Below are 15,158 nucleotides of genomic sequence, written 5' to 3' on the forward strand. Positions count from 1 at the left end.
GTGCACTATAACAGAAAGGATGAATAACTGAGTGGTCACGTAAAGGAACAGAATTGATAGCAACTAACTGAGTTCATTCCATTTAGGCAAACTGCTACTCTTGACTAAAGTCTGGAGCAAAATGAAAAATGTGTAACATGAACTAGGGAGATGACACTCATTTACTCAGTCAACAAACATATATTGACACCTATGACATGTCAGGCACAGTGCTAGGCACGTAGACAAAAGATAAAAAACATTGACTCGTCCTCAGTTAGAGTTCAGTTTAATTGAGAGGGTAGAGATGAGAACAGATAATGGTAAAGCAATGAAACAGCTATCCCAGGCTATGTCAGGAGAGTACAGGAGAGGGGAGTATTTAGAAGAGGGACGTTGGAGTTGGATTTTTGCTGAGTGAGCAGGAAATCAAGATTGGAGTGGGGTTCCAGGCTGAGAGAGCAGACAGAAGAGCAAGGAATGGCCTGTAAGAAAGCATTGTGGTTTTGGGGAAGAGTGAGTAGCTCAGTATCCGCTTCAAAAGAAAAATGGAACAGGGCAAAGAAGAAAGGAGGCAGAAAAGGACGGAAGGAGAGTGAGAGAAAAGTGACAGAGACCAAGAAAACTTGGATAAGAAAGCTTCCCAAGGACCTATAAACTACCTAGAAACAAACTGGGTCTTCAATCTATAGGCAACAGGGTACCACAAAAGTTTTCAGTAGGGGAAAACTGAGGGGAGTGACCTGATTGGAGCAGGTGGAGGACAATTTACCTGATTTGGTTAGCTAAGTCCGTGTTCCTGTTTGTTCCTCATTCACTGCTGTTCCTTCATGAAGCTTTCAATGAATGAAAGCTTGCAGAGAGATCCTAAAAATTTCTGTGTTTTAAAAACAACACAGTGTGGAAAATGGGTTGGAATACAAGAAAAATAAAGTCAAGGTGACTGTTTGAAGGCTATTTTAAAGGCAAAATTTAGGAAGCAAAATTGTTAGGCCTTGATGACTAAATGATCCACAAGTTAAGAGAGAAGATAAACTTGAGGATAACTCAGGTTTCCAGTATGCAACTGAAAGTCAAAGAAATGCTTATCAGTAGAAGACTAGAGCCTCTATTTTTAACTCCAGAGAAGAGGCACCTGGCCCTCAAAATAGCCTGAAAATTTTCATTTCTGTGTTGAGCTACTATATGTTTAAACGCATGAGTAAATGGCATGTTTCCAATCTGTGCCAGAAATTAGCAAGAAATACTTTAATCCAGATGAGCCTCGCAGAGATCGAGAGAAGTGTTATCTTTAAATATTATAATTTAGCAAAGGTATAGTTTTTTTGTTTTTGTGCCAATGATGTTATGAGAAATGTGACATTTGGAATTAAGGATGAAAATGAATTTCAATGATAAAACCCCATGTTCATTCACTCCTAACTTCCTGATCTTAAATGCAATCTCAATTTTATGTCACCTAAGAGTGCACAGTAGTTTTCTTACTAAAGTGGGAGCTCAAAAACCTGTGCATTCAAGGTTCAGAAATAATTAACTATGATGGAAAGGTGAACCACATTTCATATCAATATGAGACACACAATGGCAGGGGTATGTTTGGGCCCGTGTCAGGCCCTCTCGAGGCCTTGCAGACATTTAATGCCTCCTCTGCCCCAGGCCTTCGGGGATCCAGGCCTATACATTATTCATTTTGCCTGTGGCACCCAGAGTACACCATTCCAGGTACTCAGACAGATGAATGGACATAACTATGAAATAGTCTCTTCCCTATTGCAAAATGTACCTGAAAATCACATTTTCCCAAGCTTCCCTTCAGGTACTTTAAATACTCAAAAGCAAGTTAATTTTTCAATTTACACTTAACAAGGATTCCACTATGCAGGACTTTTACTCAACTCCAAGAAGGAAAGGTAGTTTTAAAAAGTTATAAGTTGCTTAAGTGTGGTTCTGCACAATAAGCTATTTCATTTTGTTTTTAATCTGTATCAAAACTACATTGTAAAATTACTGTTACTTCCTAACTGGCTCTAGCAAAGGTTTTATTTTTGTTCTTATTCTCTTTTCTCTCACAATCCCAGGAAAATAAGGATAAAATTCGTATTAACAATGTTTATGTTACAAATGTAAACACAGGGGAGTCAGGAAGCATTTTAATAAGGTTCTCAAAGTCATTTTAATTCATCCATGCTGTTCTCATGCAAAACCACGTATTCACGTCCTGTTTTCTAAATGTATAGTTTACTGAGGAGTGGATGTGTGTGGGTAAATCTCTGTTTGCAAATAGAATCTTTAGTATTGTTTTTGTTGACTTAAATTTGTAAACCAAATAAACTGAATTACTAAATTGTTTTATTAAACATACTCACAGTGAAGAGCTTAATTTTTCTGATTTTATTTCTTGGTAATACCCATCAGGACAGCTAATCAAATAGACTATTCATAATCTCCTCTGCTTCCACAAAGCCGTTTTTTTCTCTTCGATTTACTATCTGAAATATACAAAGGTGATCTGAAGCATGAGTGAATTTAAATCCCACATGAATTGTGCCTGGCATTTGTATTTTGCCCCTACACTCAAGAAGAGCTTTTTCTGGTACACTCTCTTATGTGCCTTTGAAGAAAACAGAAAGGAGATGTGCAAACTGAACATCCTGCAGGGCACATTAACAGAAAACGATTGATGTCATCCTCCCTCTCAGTTCTACCTGGACTGGATTTGTTAGTGGAAAACGATTCCCTCTTCCTGAGCCCTGCACAGACATTTTAAGGATGAAAATCCCAATGCAAGAAATTTCTTGACATCTAATCACAGCTACCTGGTTGTATTGCTGTTAGTCTGTTGAAATTCTGAATCAGTTTATTAGTGTCTTTATGTATTTCTTCAGTGAATTAAAACAAGAATTCTAACAGAACTCTCTTTTTAAGTCAGTAGCAAAGCTAGACCATCAACATGATAAACACAAAAATCTAGAGAATTAATCTTTAAATTGCTATCAAAGGGAAAGAATAAAAAAAAATGTGGAGGTCATTCAACGTAGCAACAACCTCTCTCCCAATAAAAACCAAAATATCCTGTCTGCAGATGTTGACCAAAATAAAGGAGAGAAGTTATGTCTATTAAAGATTGTTTTACCTGAGTGGCCATTTTCATTTGATGATCCTTAGCATTGTGGGAAAAAGAAATAAATTGAAGGCTACACATCTTCTGTGCCTATTTCCACAAAAGACTTGAAATAGTTTAAAAGAAGACAGTATGGTAAGATAATCTATCAAGAGAAGTAATTTTCTAGAAGGAATTAAAGTTAGCAAATAAAAATCTTTCTACCCACAACACCGTGGAGGCCTATGCTCTGTTTTGAAAGCTACATTATCGATAGAAATATGGCTACGTGAAGTATCTGCAAGGAGCTGGACATAAAACACTGGCCCTGGGAACAGTATCAAGGGCTTCAGTGACTCCCAAGGAGAGTCACTCACTTCTGCGTCCATCAGGAGAATCAGAGTCTGACAGACGGTCAAAGAGCACTCACTGCCTTCTTAACAGTCACAATGTCAACTGCCCTGGACTAAGCTCCCTCTCCCATTTTTTTCAAGACCAAGCAAGCCTCTGAAGTTATTGAACAATCCAAAGAGTACAGCCAGAAGAAGGCTAATATAATATTCTTCTAACCCTTGATACTGGAGGATACCAGTTTCTTCTTAGTCTTTTTTATTAAGAGACAAGTATATATTATTACACCAATATTGTGGTTTATGTCTGTTTCGATAGTAAAGTATAAACACACCTCAGAAATTCAACGCAAATAAAAAGTGGACAAAAATGTGACAACTCTAGTGGTCAATATGGCTGTCTTTGTCTCTATGCTATTTTGAAATGATTAGTCTAGGTTGAATAAGTGGGATTTATTTTTAAAATGAAAGTACAAAAACAGGTCTATTACTATGACTTCATTTGAGCTCTCTGCAAAAAACTTAAATGGTTTCGAGAAAAACAAACTCACAGTGAAGTGAGTGGACTGTGGCTCACTCACAGTGAATATGGACTATGGCTTTCAAATTCCCGAAATGAATCTGCATATAGAAAAAAATGCTTAATGCCAAATATAAAGATTATATACCTTCCTGACCCTTAACCTAGGAGCCAAGTTCAGGTAAGTACCTACAATTTCCTCTCTGCTCCTGGTGGATGACCACTTCTTCTTACGTATTACTCAACCCTTGATGGGTTTGAGTAATTTCATCTATTACTAAAAGGGAACCATTGGACTCTGATCTTGAAAAGCAAATAATTCTTTGAGTTTATAGAGGGTAGGAATTTCAACAGGAAATCCAATGTATCATAGTCTTCCTGGGTGGATCCAGACCTGTGCAACAATGCATTCCACTACTTCATTTCCTATGAACCAACTAAAGTCAGATTCTAGAAGCAACACTGCTTGATTCCTAGCATATCTATGAAGCACAGCTACTGCCCACATTCCATTGCGAAAGTATCAATGGTTCAATGCAAAAGTATCAATGCAGAGAAAAGGTTCTCTGCGTCTCGGGCAGACCACTTCTGCAGCACAGTTTTGAAGATCACAGTTTCAGAGGAGATACTGAGCAATTGCATGAGGTCCAAGGAATATAAACAAGAGTCCTAAAGTAATGTCAAATGATAAATGATTGGAAAAAAACTGGAGCCATTTAGCCAAACGGTCTTATACTCCTCTCATTGTAGTTGTGTACAACAGGTTTGTTTTGTGTAGGAAAGGCTTATTTTTTTGTTGCATGTAAGAGGCAAGCAAAGTTCTGCTTCATATAAGGAAGTACTTTCACATAATTAGAATATACTGCCTTGTCAGGGGTCCCCTCTTGAAAGAATTCCCATTCACCATCTGTTAGCAATATTCTAAAAGATAATTTTGCACTAAATAAGTGGTCAGACTGCTAACCTCTAAGGTAGTTTTAAATTCCAGGTTCCTAATAGTCTATATACATTTGATTACTTCATAATATATTATACTTTTAAAATATTTTGGATGAAAATTCTGAATAATTTCTGGAGCCAACATTTTCTTCAAAAGCAACCCCATATGCCAAAAACTCTTGATTTTATGCCAGTAGATGTGATCCCCATTACCTTACAGATGGGGTGGTAGATAAAACCATGAAAGCACGGACTTCAATGTTTGACTTAAGTTCAAATACCTGCTTTACCATTTATAGCCTGTTGTGACCTAGACATGTCTCTTAACCTTACTAAGCTTTGATTTGCTCATCTGTAAAATGGGAGCATAGTGTTTAGCTCACAAGATCGTTGCAAGGATTAAATGAGATAATGAATACAAAGAGCCTAGCAAAGCCATTAGCTCAAAGAAACCCATCAATCTAGGGCAGCGGTTATTACTGGACACGTCATATGCCCTTCAATGCTCCTATAACCTGAGCTGGGAATGGGCCTTTCTCCTGCATTGGTTTAAGACTTTCCACTTGCACGCTCTATATACATCACATACAGAAGAGAGAGGGTGGGGAAGGGAAAGGACGCAAAATTCTGCGTGCATCATCCATATGTAAATACATCTGAACACACACACACACACACACACACACACACGTGTCTTTTTTTAAACTTTTTATTTTGAGATAATCGTGGATTTACATGCAGTCACAAGAAATAATACAGAGGTATCCCGTGTACTCTTTACACATTATGTACTTTTTTTAATGATGTTTTTGTTTTATATTGTTATGCACTGTTGTCAGTTTTTTTTTTTTCCCTCTACCCAATTTCTTGACGTTGACAAAGAGTGGAAATAATCCATGTTGCTGAATTGACCTGGCATGAAAACACTGAGAACCTCAAGAGAGCGTCTTCCCTTGAGACCTGTGCAGTCATTCTTGTTTTTTTTCCCTTTAGTTTCACACATCTCACTCCCTGCTGAGTCTTCCTTTCTAGGTGACACCTGCTCACTGCTTTGTGAAAAGCAAAACCCTCATTCTGATATGCTGAACTTCTTGGGTTCTTGGAAAATGGTGGTGTGGCTCATTGAGCAAAGGATATAGTTTGGGTCTAACATGGCAATATTCTAATTTCTGTTGATTAGATCGATTAATATTCAAGTGCTGAGGTGAAATAGTATGTTTTCTTTCTTCCAAAAAACAATTAATCTGTATTGACTGAGCTCCAGGGGAAATGCATCCTGGGCTACGTCAGAGGTTGGTTTCAATACAGTTGAAGGCTTTCATGTGGAAAACTCTCTACTTAGCAATTACATGCAATGAGAAAACTTGGAATTCATAAGTGATTCAGTAAGTAAGTCACAATCCATGAAGAGTGCAGAAAGGGACACACAGAGACGATCTGAGCATGATTAGTCATATACACCAAACCAATACTTCCCCCCAAATGCCGATCAACAGAATCTTGTAGGAAGCTTTAAAAAAAAATAGATTGCTGCACCTAAGTACACCTATCCAATACTTGAGGGTTCTAATTCAATAGGCTGAGGCAGGGCCAGGGAAATAGCATTTCTCTAAAGCTTCATAGGGATTCTGGTTGACTGCCACAGTTAAGAACTACTGCTCTGAGCCAGTATATTTCATTAAGATGAGTGTGCATGCATATTAATAAAATGAACACCTCCTTCTACCCCCAGCTCCAGAATTTTATAATTGCTTTCATTTCAAAATCGTGTTTTACGATGATGACGAATTCCAGTTTTTCAAATTAGTTCATGGAGATTATCTAGTTGGAGGTATCAGTATATCAATTTCATGGAAGAATATGATTCTAACCCCAAATTTAAAAAGGAAAAAAAAAAATACTATACCCCACTGCCAGAATACTTCCTTTGTGAGAAGGGGAAAAAAAAGCCTCACTCACTTACTCACCAATGCCAATATCTTCTAGCTTATCTAGCAGGTGGTGAAGCTAGATGACAAATGGAGTTCTTGTCGAGATACACATTTCCACGGATGAAATCAAGAACTGTCCTTGACTAAGCTGCCCCTACTCCCATCCCAGGCCTGACAAACACCTTTGTACCACCACAAATCCTAACCCAAATGCTGTCACTCTCTGTGTATAACAGAACTTCCCCTATGTATACAATATAAGGGTTGGAAGTCATCTCTGCTACTACCTAGGAAATCAACACATCTTTAAATTAATGGCTTGAGTATGGAGCTATTACACACTATAGCAATAAAATTAAACATTGTCACTGTCTGTTCTTTAAAGCTTGCAAGCATTTTATATTCAGAGTCCTCAAGCTAGAATTTTAAGAAATATCCCTTTAGTCTTTGTGAAATCATCTCGACACAACTTTTCTCATTCCCTTTTCACTTCATAGAATATTTATAACTGTGCTGAAAGTGTTAAACTCTAAATGGACATAAATGGTGCATAAACATAAAAGAACATGAAGTGCAAGCCAAAAGGTTAGTCTGGATCAAGTATTGTTGAATAAAGTTGTCTTCCCAACAACTTAGAAAGGATGGAGCTTATAGGAATTTACTGAGGGGGTCCATGGGAAGTCTCAAGGGGAAGAGCGTTCATTCCAGGAAAAGAGTACTTTTTTTTTTCATTAAAATGTATTGGGGTGACACTGGTTAATAAAATTACATAGGTTTCAGGTGTACAATTCTGTGATACATCACCTATCACATGTGTGTTCAACACCCAGAGTCAGTTCTCCTTCCATCACCATAGTAGAAGAGGGTAAAGACAAGTCTGGCCTGATATTTTCTCTCAGGCTATAAGAACTAAAACTTCTCTTCCCGCCCCACCCAGTGTAGTCTCTTCCTGCTTCCTCTCTCCATCTCTCAGTCTTCTCCTGTCCCCCCTCACCCGTACCTTTCACACAGGTACACACATACACACACATACACACACACATGCACACACACGCGTATGCGCACGCGCACACACACACATGCCAGTGAACATCTGTATAGCATTCAAACAACAGGAAACCAGCCCTTACTTTTCCTTTTCTTAGAGAGTTTATTTCATAATGTGCGCGCAGTGCTGAGGCGAGGAGTGGAATTCAAACAATCCCTGATTAGGGAGAACGGCACCACCTATTTATCACGTTATATTGCTGTGTATTTACCCCTTACCACTTTGGATGCATTTGCATATAATCTTTCATAGTCCAATTCATTTGTTTAAATTATTTCCTTTATTTTCACTTATTTATTCAGAAGGGAAATTTTCTTTTACAGATCATTGGGGCCTCCCAGTGGCAACCGTAGGTAATTTCAGACTCAGATTTTATCCCATGAGCTTTTGGGGAACGGTATCCAAATCCTTAGGCTTTTCACCCAAGTAGTTGGTAGAAGAAGTATATGATAGACTCAAAGCAAGCTTTTGATCTGAGGTAGATTATATAGGCATCCAAGCTGAATTTTCCTCAGATGTTGGCTTCGACTTCTTGCATTTATCAGACTCCATATTTAGTCACTTGCTCAGTAGAGATGTCAGTCAGCAGGCTTCAGGTTCTGCTGGTCAATGTCACGTTAACCAGAAATACACACAATAAAGACTATCAGAGGAAAATTTATCTTGTGATTCCTTTTCCTCAATAACCTTGAGGTTTTCTCCCTAGAATTCCCATACCTACCATTCTGCCTTTGAAGTTGTGACTGCCCAGGGTAGCCATGTCCCAGCAGAATTTTTAGATACATCATTTTTCCCTCTTGATTCTGGAACATTCTGTGGCTACTCTGGCTCACATCACTCTCCGGTGGCAATTGGCACGGTCCTCTGGGCTTGGCCCTCACATGACAGCCTCGGACAGTTTGCCCCCTTCTGACATCATGGAAGCCAGCTGAGCCACCCATCTCCGCATCGGCTTACATCTTGCCATCTGTCAAGGCCTCCAGCCAGGATTTGAGGCTTATTCAGCAACATCAACCTCAGAATCGAGGTGCCTGTCATCTGATGAAACGCAGGCTAACGGAGGCTGAAGGCCATTTCCACTTAGCCAACCACTTTGCTTCAGACATGCTGGTGTATTTCCAATCTTCCACTGAGAGATCTTGGCCCTCTTCTTTGGCTTCAAAAGGCTGTGCTGCCTGAGTCAATACTGTCCTTGCCTTGAAAGATTGCTGAAAGGTGGTTTCTGGGAACTGGTGTGCTCACATCACCCCAGGGCTTACCTTTGTGCTGATGCAGTGAGCTTACCACCTAGTAACAGGCCTATAAACACTAGCATCATTGACAGATCTGATTATGTTTTAAAGTTCAACTCCACCCCATTGGCCTTTTCTGCTAAAAAGTCACCTGAGGACATCCTACACTTCCTTTGCTTCTATCTACCTGACCCATCTTTCAAGAAAAAGATCAGCTTTTGCTTCCACTTACTTCAGCACTCTCTTTATACAAGAGGGTTGTTGGTTGTTTTTTTAACCCCCACACTGACTATTTTAAGATCACTACATATCTTTACATTAATTGATCTAATATCTGTCCAATATTCCTTGCAAAGAAAACTTTATTTAAGCATTTGCTGTGTATATACATATATTTATAAGATCATACTCTTTGTGATATATTGTGAAAAGTAGTTCATGCAGGTTCATCTCAACAGTATCCCAAATACACTACATGCTCAGGAGGCAAATAAAGACAATTTTCACTAAATTGGATCGCTCCAAATTAGCCAGAATAAAAATCAAACTTAGGATTTTTTTTGCAGAGCTCAGAGTAGAAAATGGACACGAGGCAGTACCCTGAAAAGAGCACAGCTTAGGTACCAGAGAGACCGAGGGTCCCATCCTAGCCTACACGTGTCACCTTGGAAAAATTGCTTACTCTCACTGAGCCTCAGTTTCTTCATATGTAAACTGGGCTAATACCACTAGGGTTGCCAACAGGATTCACAGATGCTGTATATGAAATGTCTAAAACAGAGCTGAAAGCAGTGAATGTTCCATAATGGAGTTATTATTTCAGCAAGGGTTAATAAAAGCTACAATTTTTCCAGCAAGTAGTTCAAACAGCTCCCTCTTGGCTGTCTCTAAAGTTTCCTACATGCCATGCTGTGCCCAGAATACGTCCCCTCCTTCCTCTCTTCATCTCCTTCACCCAGCTACAGGTTACTTCTCCAAGAAGCCCTCACCGACTCCCTGGTTGTGGGTCAGGCTCCCACAAAGCTACCTAACACAGCTTTGTAAAAGTATTTATTTCACCTCCCATGCATTGAGACTTCCTTGCATCTGCCAATTTGCACTAAGCTTTAAGTCTCCAAGAGGACTGGCCCACCTTCCTTGTTCACTATTATGTCTGCAGCCCCTGCTAGGCATATTGTGGGTTTTCAATAAATATTGAATGAGTGAATGAATGAATGAACAACAACCATAAGGGAAAAAAAATAAAATCCAAGGAAAGTAAAAGGTGGTTGCATTAGTTATTTTGCATTCTTGTAATTGCCTTTAAGCCTCTTTGAAATACCTTCAAAAAAATATGAAATCCATACCCAACAGCTCTAGCACTTTGCACGCCCCACATCAAGAATGCTATATATTCTTATTATATATTATATGTGTTATAAGAATTGTTGTATAATTATTGTAATAAATTATAATCATATCATCATTCCTCAATTCCTCTTTTTAATACACGATTATACAATGTGTTTATTATGTTTGACACCCTTCTAATTCTTAAATTGACTACCTATATTAATCACAGAGATCCTAAGGAAGGAGGAAATCCTTGGTAGAAAAGTGTTAATAATTTACTAGTTGCAAACTGTACTTTTACCCCGGAGCACCAGGTGGGTAGAAAACATTACTCATGTTTTTTAATCTAAGAATTTCTTACATTTTTATGGCTTGTTCTTTGGGCTTATTTATGATGGTTTGTGACAAAGAGACAACCTTTGCCATTATGATTTATACTTTTCCAACAAAGGAAATACAGAAACAGATAAGAAACCCAAATTAAATCACGGCACTAGATAAGAAAACCCAAATTAAATCATGACACTAAAAATAAATTTAGAAATCAGTGAAGAAGGCAAGGGCTTGACTCATAATTTTAAATTAAAACAAATAAAGTATACAGATATACAGACTGTGGACAATAAAAATATAGCATTTTTCAAAACCTAAACTACGAAATCTAGCATTTACCAAGTAAGTAATTTTCCAAAGCCTTGTGTTCTATATTTGTGACATTATGAAATAATGTCTGGCTACTAAAATATTTTTTAAATGCCTTGTTTTAATCTTAGTCGGTTTGTGCTTTTGTTTCGAAAAGAATAGTTTTTGGTATGGTAAGTGGTTGGTGGTTGGCAGTAGACATCCAATATTTGTCTTTTTTTATTAATCCCATTTGTAACAAAATTGACCTGAACATCTGTTTTCATTTTTAGTGATACTTTTAAATTCCTTGATGGTTGAGTGCCAATTCTAAAACTTGATTGGATTTCAGGGAAAGACAATTGCTTTAGAAACAAAGGAATTGAGAGAAAAAACTCCGGACTTTGAGCTTTCCCAATAAAAGCACTGTTCATAACAGAGACTAAAGGTTAGTTCAATAGAATAGGCAGTCTGTGGTATATGCCTAGCAACCTAAATTCTACACAGCTATGTACAACTCTACCAAACGCTAATGTCTAGCCCAAGATCTCTTCATAAAAGGAGTTAATATAATCACAGAATTAGTTGATGCTAATTAAAACCACCTAGGATACACTGTCCCATGAACACAACCACATAATTATACAGAAAACCGTTTTTGATTTTGTGTGGAACTTAGAAGCAGAGCAAATATTGAAAGGGAGCTTGCAGGTAAGTATTCTAGACTTAAGTTAACGTCAGAAACTCAAAAATGCCAAAACCTGGACGTGGAAATCATTCGTGAACTATTTCCTGGCTTCATAAAGAAGATAAAAAAATTAGTTCCACACACAAACCCACTCACAAATGTCTATGGTTTTTAAATTTTGCTTTGCCGTATCTCCCTACATTTTGCAAAATTATCATCTCCGTTCCCAATATTGTTTCTTATTACCTTATAATTTGGTTTTAAAAAAGTGAACATATTTGACTATTTTTCACTTTTTCACACGCAGATTTCCACAAAACTAAGTTAAAATGGGATCAAAAGAAGAGGCGCAGTATATTAATTTTCTTCTAAGCTTATCAACAAGCTTACTTGGCTGATCTACTTAAGGTTGACTTGAATTCTTTTTATTTCTAGAAACTAAAGTTCCAGCTTGTTTTCAGAATTAGTACATCAAAATCCTACCCAGTGAACATGTTTTATTTCCAAAGAATATTCAGAAATTATTTATCTGTTCACATGCAGATGACACTGCTTAAAAAAAGTTGGACATAGTCTCTGTCATTACTGCCAGGCATTCACAGAGAAAACCAAGCTCCTGGAATCTGAGAATTTAAAGAAAAAAGATCATACTGTTCTGCTGTTTCCTCATCTTTTTCTTTCACAAAAATGTGGCATTGGGTAATTTCCTAACAGGTTTGGAGCCAATAGTGTAAACTCAATTATTTATCCAAAAAAGAGAACTGAATATAAATAAAAATGAAAACCAATATTTGAAAACTTCTGGTAGACAAAAATTGGTACAAATGAAATAGGATATATCAGTAAATTCTAAGACAGATTTTAGTACAGTACTTAGTCACCTAGTCAGTTGATACAATCTGGGGCAAAAAATTCATGGTTATATATATGTAACATGTAAATGTAAATTTTAAGCTGCAGAGTATCACCAGCCAGTTGGTACGATTGCTGTGGAGCAATAACTATTCTGTGATAATCTCTATTTAAACTTTGATAAGGTATGTTATTCTATTAGAAACCCAGAAAGTTACTGCAAGAATTGGATTGAGGTTTTCGGTAACATAGCTTAATTTCTAAAAAAAAAAAAAAAAAAAAAGTCAGATAAAGGCAAAATTCACAGTATAAGGCCCTTGGATTAAAGTTAGCAAATAAATTCCTAGCCATAACAGAAAAATTGTAAGATAGAAAAAGCCTATTCAAATTACATCGTTTGAAATTAAATTATTGTAAAACTGAATATAGAAAAGTGTGGAGAAACTGGAGCAAAAAGATAAAAGCAGACAAGCACAAAGAATGAAGCAAAACAGGAGGGGCACAGTGTGTGTGGGTGGGTGGGTGTTAAAATTTACAAATGAATGTTATAAACAGAATAAAACAATGGATTTTGAATGCATTGTGTTTGACAGATTGACTCTTAGAGAAAGAGGAACTATAATGAACCACATGGTTGGTTTGGTCCTAACACAGTCTTTGAAAGGACACTTTTATCTATTCTACCTAAAAATAGTTTAGTAGTGATATTCAAACATTTTTTTAGTAAAGGGGCCATTTTTTCCACTTGCTACCCCAAGACTCCTGCTGGTGCAGTAAAACACTCCTAGAAGCCTTTGAGGCAGCTCTGAGGAATCTCACACGGCTACTAACCAGTTCAAAAATTACTGTGGGAGTAAATACACGTCTCAGAGTCAACAGATATTAATACAACTTGGGGGGTGGGGTGGGGAGAGAAGCAGAACCTCGAAAAAAATCTCAGATACACCTAATTTCTTAATGTCTCATTTCCTAATGTTGGCCGCCCTCCTTGCTTTCTTCTCTGTGTATTCACTTCTGCTCCCTGACTCAGCTTTACAAACCATCTCCAAGCTGATGCCTCTAACTTTATGTCCAGTAGCTCGGATCAAACAAACACTTTAGAATCAGTTTTGACTCCTCTCTTTCCTCAAACTCATATTCAATATGGTGGGCTCTAGCTTCCAAACACATCTAGAACTGACCACTTCTCACCACCTCCAGGGCACATTCCCTGGGCAGGCTGCATCCTCTCTTGCCTAGATGGCTCCCACAGCCCCGTAAAGGGTCCCTTTTCCCTTTCGTAAGCATGCCCAAAAATCAGCCAGAGTGGTCCTTATGTGATGTTTCACTCCTCTACTCTAAACCACCCAGAGATTCTCCACTTCACCAGAGAAAAAGTCAAAACTCTTTCACTGGCCTGAAAGGTCGTGGCGGACACTGTGATGTGCGGCCCAGGTCCCCTTCAGAATGACTTATCACTGCGCTGCTGGAAGTGCTCCTGGCAGATGGCCCTCAGCTGTCAGTGTCTGCAGGGACTGCCTCAGCTGAAGAGAGTCACCTCACCCAAGGTCACAGAGCCTTCCAGAGCAGCCAGTGACTGGATGACATGGGGTTATCCAGGCGCAGGCTTCTCAGCCCAATCTCAGACAACTCTGAAAGGCCACTCTGGGCCCAGCACTCCATGTGGGGGTCGGCTGAGGCTGTGGTTGGCTCTGCATTGCAATCCGACCTCTATTTTTGTCCTACTTTGCTTAGGTCTTGATCCCGACAGCACTCCCTAATAAATGACCTGCACACCAAATTCTATTTCAGAGTCCGCTTCCAGAAAACCCAGACTACAACAAAGGTCTGACACCATCCAGCCCCGCTACAGCCTGTCTGCGGCCATGTCTCACCAGTCTCCCCAGCTTGCCCTGCTAGAAGCACCACTGGCTGTGATGTTTCTTCTAGAAGACTGGCACTGCCTAAGGGCCTTGCACAGCTGTTCCTTCTGCGCGGAACACACTTCTCCAGGTACCTGCACTGCTACTTCCCTCCTTCAGCCTTGCTTAAATGTCACCTTCTAAACAAGCCTACCCCGACCACCCAGTTAAGGCAGGAAACAAGAGAAAAATATTTAAGGAGGAGCAGCTCCCATCATTTCCTAATGCATTTGTTTACCTTTCTGGGTGTTGATTTCATTTTGAAGAAACGACTTCACTCATATAAAAAAGTGAAAATTACTGTTTTAAATACATACAGGCAGTGCAGTGGTAAAGAACACAGGCCCTGGACTCAAACAAGACTGGGCCTGAGTGACCCATCACTGCCCTGCTACAGCTGCGTGGCCAGGGCAAGTGACTTATCCCTCTCAGCCTGTTTTTTTATCTGTGATGTAGGGATGGTATTACTTATACTTCTTACAAGTGTTCCGAGGATTAAATGACTATGTATATAACAGGCTGTGACAACTATAAAGGACCATGTAAATACTGGGAATCGCGGAGAGATGGCCTTATGAACCACACATACCAAAAAATCCACCGCGAGCACATCTGCATCCTGGCTCACAGGTCAGGGTCCTAGGAAATAACCTTGTCAGCTCTGC

Source organism: Rhinolophus hipposideros (assembly GCF_964194185.1).
Source record: "Rhinolophus hipposideros genome assembly, chromosome: 4".
Taxonomy (NCBI): domain Eukaryota; kingdom Metazoa; phylum Chordata; class Mammalia; order Chiroptera; family Rhinolophidae; genus Rhinolophus; species Rhinolophus hipposideros.